The 6,438-nt window shown below is 36.4% G+C and overlaps 1 long non-coding RNA gene across 1 annotated transcript in view; it reads left to right on the forward strand.

Annotated features, from left to right (window-relative positions):
* The first annotated feature begins 1,631 nt into the window (after positions 1 to 1,631).
* The window catches only part of LOC118768036, a 9,352-nt gene continuing 4,545 nt past the window's right edge, over positions 1,632 to 6,438 (forward strand). Inside the window, exon 1 of the long non-coding RNA XR_005003959.1 lies at positions 1,632 to 1,643. This is a non-coding gene — a long non-coding RNA (uncharacterized LOC118768036). The remainder of the gene's footprint in view (positions 1,644 to 6,438) is intronic.

The following is a 6,438-nucleotide window of genomic DNA, read 5'->3' on the forward strand; positions in this document are numbered from 1 at the left end:
AGTGTGTTACCTTTACACTAGCGAATTATATATATATATATATATCACAGTATTGACCAGACTGTCAGATGTTTCATCCCACTGGTTGCAATGCACTTCATCACATTGTTTTAGCTTTGAAGTGATGCCACCCCTGCTGGCTAGGCATGAAGGCCAACATTCACCCAAAACAGAAGCTCAGTCTGTTACAGGGTAACCCATTTAGTGTTGTGTATATTTGCTCACACACATGCAGTCTAGGGTTGCAGAGGCATGGAAAGGCCTGTGAAAATCTACTGATAGGTCCTCCTGTAAAAAAAAAAAAAGGCCCATCCACTGAATTTTGTCTGGATAGTGAAAGTGAAAGTAAATTTGTTAACCCAGCAAGATCGCACTTGGAGAACCAGACCAAGGACCATATCTTTTTGGCTGGCACCAAAGGGAGTTACTATATTCATCTCATTGATTCACCTCTACATCACATATGTTTATCGGAGAGTTCACAAGAGTACCTCAATAAAGCTGACAGATGTGAGGGGAGAGTGAATACTCTAATATTTCAGGTAATATTGTGAAGGCGCATGGCTCAGTGATTAGAGCGTCGAGCTTACGATCGTGAGGTTGTGAGCTCGAATCCCGGACCAGGCTGCGTGTTGTGTTCTTGAGCAAGGTACTTTATTTCACGTTGCTCCAGTTCACTCAGCTGTAGAAATGAGTTGCGACGTCACTGGTGCCAAGGTGTATCAACCTTTGTCTTTCCCTCGGATAACACTGGTGGCGTGGAGAGGGGAGGCTGGTATGGATGGGCGACTGCTGGTCTTCCATAAACAACCTCGCCCGGACTTGTGTCTAGGAGGGTAACTTTCTAGGTGCAATCCCATGGTCTGTGTCGTGACCGAAGGGGGTCTCTCTCAGGTAATATTACCCTCTGTCTGAGAGGGAGAGAAAGAGAAAGAGAGAAGGAATGAAAGAGAGAATGAGAAAGAGAAAGAGACTGAGGGAGAGAGTGGTATTTTTACTCTTGGTTGTAAGCAAGTAAAATGGAGCAAAAACTGAAGGGATGGAGAGATTCTGAGTTGAACGATGTGGAGAGAGAGATGGGGGGGGGGAGACAGAATGGAGGAGAAAAAGGGAGGGTATATGTGGGAGGGTGAATAAGATGAATGAAGGAGGAAGTTAATAGGAAAGCGAAAGTAGGAAGAGCCAATGGCTGAAGTGAGCCAGAAGTTGTAGAAGTTAGTGTTGAAGTGGTGTTGGAGATGGATAACTCAAGGGTCCAGAAGACACAGACTAACCAGACCAAGAAAACTATTTAAGTAAAAGACACAATAAATTCTCAAATCTATAGAAGAGTGTGGAGGTTCCTGGCTCAGTGGTTAGGGTGTCAGTATCATGATCATAAGGTCGTGGTTTCAATTCTTAGACCAGGCGATGCGTTGTGTTCTTGAACAAAACACTTCATTTCACGTTGCTCCAGTCCACTCAGCTGGCAAAAATGAGTAATGCTGTGATGGACTGGCATCCTGTCCAGCTGGGGAACACATACACCATAGAAACTGGGAAACCGGGCCCAAGAGCCTGGCTAGACTTTAAAAAAAGGGCGCATAAAAGAGTAGGATATGAGAAGTGAAAGACGAGAGAAGTGGTATGAGGTGAACAAAGAAGTGGGAAGCTAAGACTAGGAAAATGAGAGAGTTACAAGATGGAAGCTGGAAGTTGAAAAAAAGGGCTGAAACTGCAGGAAAAAAAAATGGAGACTGCAGCTAGAAACAAGGTGAAAAATGTATCTCTTTCTACCTGTTAGCAGGGAAGCAAACTAATTAAGATCTAGAAATAAATGCTGAAATTTGATCCGAGAACACTGAACCACATGAAGTCGATGGAGTAGGATGGATAGTGGTGATACAATATATTTACAGACTTGTCCAACCCACGCCGTTATGGAAAAAAAAAAAAAGAAAATTATGTATTTGCTGAAATAGTGATAACAATTTTAATGGGGAGGTGTAAACTTGTCATCTTTTAATAACTGTCTCATTATGAGAAACAGAAACATAAAGCGCACATTTATGGCCTGGTTTGTCACTTAACGGACATAAACACTGTTTGTAACAATTAAGGGAAATAAAGAAGACATCCTGACAACTGGTTGATCTCCAAGCTACGTCTATCTAATCAACGCACACAGACCCTGCCTGGTGGCGCAGTATTTTTTGGAAGAGAAGGAGCAAAATAATTTATGTACATTTGGAAAGAAAGAACGGTGATATTTGATACGTTACAATGGTCTTGCAGATAGATTACACTCTAGTTATTTCAGAGAATTTATATACATTTGTGTGCGTGTGTGTACGTACATATGTATGTATGTATGTATATATATATATGTAAGTATGTATGTATATATGTATATATACATGTATATATATATATATATATATATATATTGGACTATAATATATATGATACATATATATATGTATATATGTATATATACATATGTTATATATATACATATATATATAATACATATATATGTATAATATATATACATATATATGTATATATATATAGATATAATATATACACAACACATATATATATATATATAATACATATATATATTACATATATATATAACACATATATATATATATAATAATATATATATATATATATGACTATATATATATGATACATATATATATGTATATATGTATATATACATATGTTATATATATATCCATATATATATAATACATAGATACATGTATAGTATATATATATAGTACATATCTATGTATATATATATATATATACAACACCATATAATAGATATAATACAACTATATATCTATACATATATATATATACATATATATATATATATATATATATATATATATATGTATGTATGTATGTATATGTATATGTCTATATGTAATGCCTATATCTTCTGCCTGGCTTCTACAAATTCTCGTCCTTCTCTCTTCCATTCGTTTGTTTTATGTTGGCATTCGATTTTTTTTTTTAAAACAAGTCTGACATATTACCCTCGTCATCACAATCTCCAACATCAACAGCAACACCGTTATCATCACCATCGTCATCGTCATCGTCATCATTCAAACGAGCGAGCGGTCATTGTGCTGATAATTTCCAGCAGAAGACATAAAGTAAGTCCGGCTGTCATTTCGCAAACGATAAATAAAGTAACGAGGAATAAAGCAAAATACAAATTGAAATAAATAAAATGAAAAATGAAAATCAAATCTATGAAGGAGCATAAAATAATGTGAAATAAAATGAAATGAAACTCAATGATTTTTCACAGAAAGAAAAGTTCTTTAAAGAAGATGGCTATGCAGAATATGAATATAAAGTTTCAAAATGGGAAGAAAAAAATGGAAGAAGTCTGATGTCATTGGGAAGTTTGATTATTAAAGGTTTATGTTGGACATCTGATACTTTATATATATTTATATACACATATATATACATAAATGCATACATATATATGTATATTTAACAAATATATGTATGCATGTATATAGTATTATATTATATATATATATATACATATATATATATATATATATATATACACACACAAACATGTATGTAATATACAGTATGTAATCTCTCTCTCTCCTCTCTCTCTTCTCTCTCTATATATATATATATATATAATATATATATAGATGTATGTATACACCTATGTTGAGTGTGTGTGTGTGTATATATATATATGACATATATACAAACACATGTACACATGCACACACATACACACACACATGTACGTGCACACTGTTGCGATGTCAGTGGGTGGAATTCTTTACCGAAATTGCAGCTGAGATATATGATTCTCAGACATAAAAACAAACAGGAATCGTAGATAATAAAACCATTTTAGTATTTTACTGTCAAAGAAGCCGGAATGTAAAGAAAAATACAAGGAAATAGAAGAAAATATCAGGAAAAACAGGAGAATAACCCAGAATATATATGCCAAAAGCCAGAATAAAACAAATATATATATATTATATATATATATATATATATATGTATATTAAATATGCATGTGTGTGTATATGCATTTATGTATATATATATATATATATATATATATATATATATACACACACACATATATACATAAATGTAAAGTGAAAACCAAAGAACGCCAAGAGAAGAATAAAATCAAAAAATAAATGGAAGAAGCGATGTCGTCCTTTTTTTAGCATAATGTACATTAAAGCTGTAAGATTCCTCTTCTCTGATATTCTATGTAGCCCTCTCCATCAATATTACCGTCTTTGGTGGTGGGCAGGATGGATGTATACATATATATGTATACATACATACACACATACATTTATACAAATATATATATACACATACATATATACATACATATAAATATATACATACATATATATATATACACATACATATATATAATTATATATATGTATGTATATATGTGTGTATATATTCTAATTTCGGCTTCATTTAACACCAATGGTTTACCCTCTTCAGGTATTCTTCCCGCTATCATCTGTGGTCTACCAAGGGCATATTATTATTCTCGGTTAAGCAAAGCAATGAATCATTTGGAATATTTTACCAGCAGACAACCGATTCCATAATTGAAAGTCTTGCAAGATGGGAGGCATGATCGGTGTAGCATATCTTCGGCTTAATTAGATTTGTACGCTGATGTAACGGAATCCCTTTGCCAAATTTTAAACACCTACTGAATTCTAATAAGTTTCACGGTTATTATGAATTACACAACAAACCCCCACCACCACCACCCCCACCCCTGCCCTACCCCCCCTGAAACTGTCCTCCCATGTTTTCTTTAATCAGTCTCCCAGAGATTATTTCAGGATTCCTCATGCTAAAAATATATTGAAATTTTCATTTAAATTACTATAAATATATAGACAGGCGCAGGAGTGGCTGTGTGGTAAGTAGCTTGCTAACCAACCACATGGTTCCGGGTTCAGTCCCACTGCGTGGCATCTTGGGCAAGTGTCTTCTGCTATAGCCCCGGGCCCGACCATGCCTTGTGAGTGGATTTGGTAACGGAAACTGAAAGAAGCCTGTTGTATATATGTATATATATATGTATGTGTGTGTGTGTTTGTGTGTCTGTGTTTGTCCCCCTAGACACAAAAATACATACATACATACATACACACACACACACATATATCTATATATATATATATATATATAGGTAAACAGTAAAATATAATTACAGACATGGACAATATACACAACAGGCTTCTTTCAGTTTCCATCTACCTTATCCACTCACAAGGCTTTGGTAGCCTCGAGGATATAGTAGAAGACACCTGCTTAGTGGGACTGAACCCAGAACCATGTGGTTGGGAAGCAAGCTCTTTACCACAGAGCCACACCTGCACATCATCATCATCATCGTTTAACACCCATTTTCCATGATGATGTTCCAGAGGACTTTCCCGTCGGGCACTATCATGGATAATCCCCAGATGTCCTTGGCCCGGGAGTGCTACCGAGCAGTGCTGTTCATTTGAGATAAATTCTGTAGGTATGGATGTGCTATCAGACAGGTTTGTCTGAGATGCATGTAGAATGATAAAACTGTTGTGCATTCACTCATTCAGTGTCAGGGCATTGCTGACTTGTGGGGTTATATCAAACCGTTGCCGTCATGTGTGGGACAGATCCATCTTTCAGCTGAGTCTGTAGTGATGATCGCACCACTGCCCTCCTTCAATTGTGCAGGCGAGGCAGTTTTCCTTTGCCTGGTGGCTGTGGCGAAAGAGGTTGTTTGGTGGACAAGGCTGAAAGGCATGAGGACACATACATTCCTCTTTGGTAGAGATCTCATTGACTCCTTCAAGATTCTCTTGAAGAGGAAACTGAGAGTGGAGAGGGAAGTGCTTTCCTCGAGGGAGTTTATTGACTGGTGGGTGAAAGTTGCGGAAATGGCAAGAGTGGATGGTCCCTCTCTAAGTGTAGACCTGTGAGTAGGAGAGAAGGAATTGGAGAGAATTCCTTGGAGAGAGGAGGAATTGGCACCTATGCTGGTGGCATATAAAAGCACCCATTACACTCTCAGAGTGGTTGGTGTTAGGAAGGGCATCCAGCTGTAGGAAACCATGCCAAATCAGACTGGAGCCTGGTACAGCCTTCCAGCATGCCAGCTTGGTCAAACTGACCAAACCATGTCAGCATGGACAACAGATGATGATGATGATGATGATGATGATGATATATAAGAAATATGAGGGGTTCAGTTCACTTGTGATCTAACCAAATAGGCACGCTGGGTAAGTGCTGTAAAATAGTCATACCCTTGTCTCTGATGACAGAATATCCAGTGCATGGACATGCTAACCTACCACTTGGGTTATCCCAGAAACAGCTGTAAGACTTCAAATTCACTTTATCCTAATTAAA

This window comes from Octopus sinensis, linkage group LG26 (genome assembly GCF_006345805.1).
Source record: "Octopus sinensis linkage group LG26, ASM634580v1, whole genome shotgun sequence".
NCBI classification, from domain to species: Eukaryota; Metazoa; Mollusca; class Cephalopoda; order Octopoda; family Octopodidae; genus Octopus; species Octopus sinensis.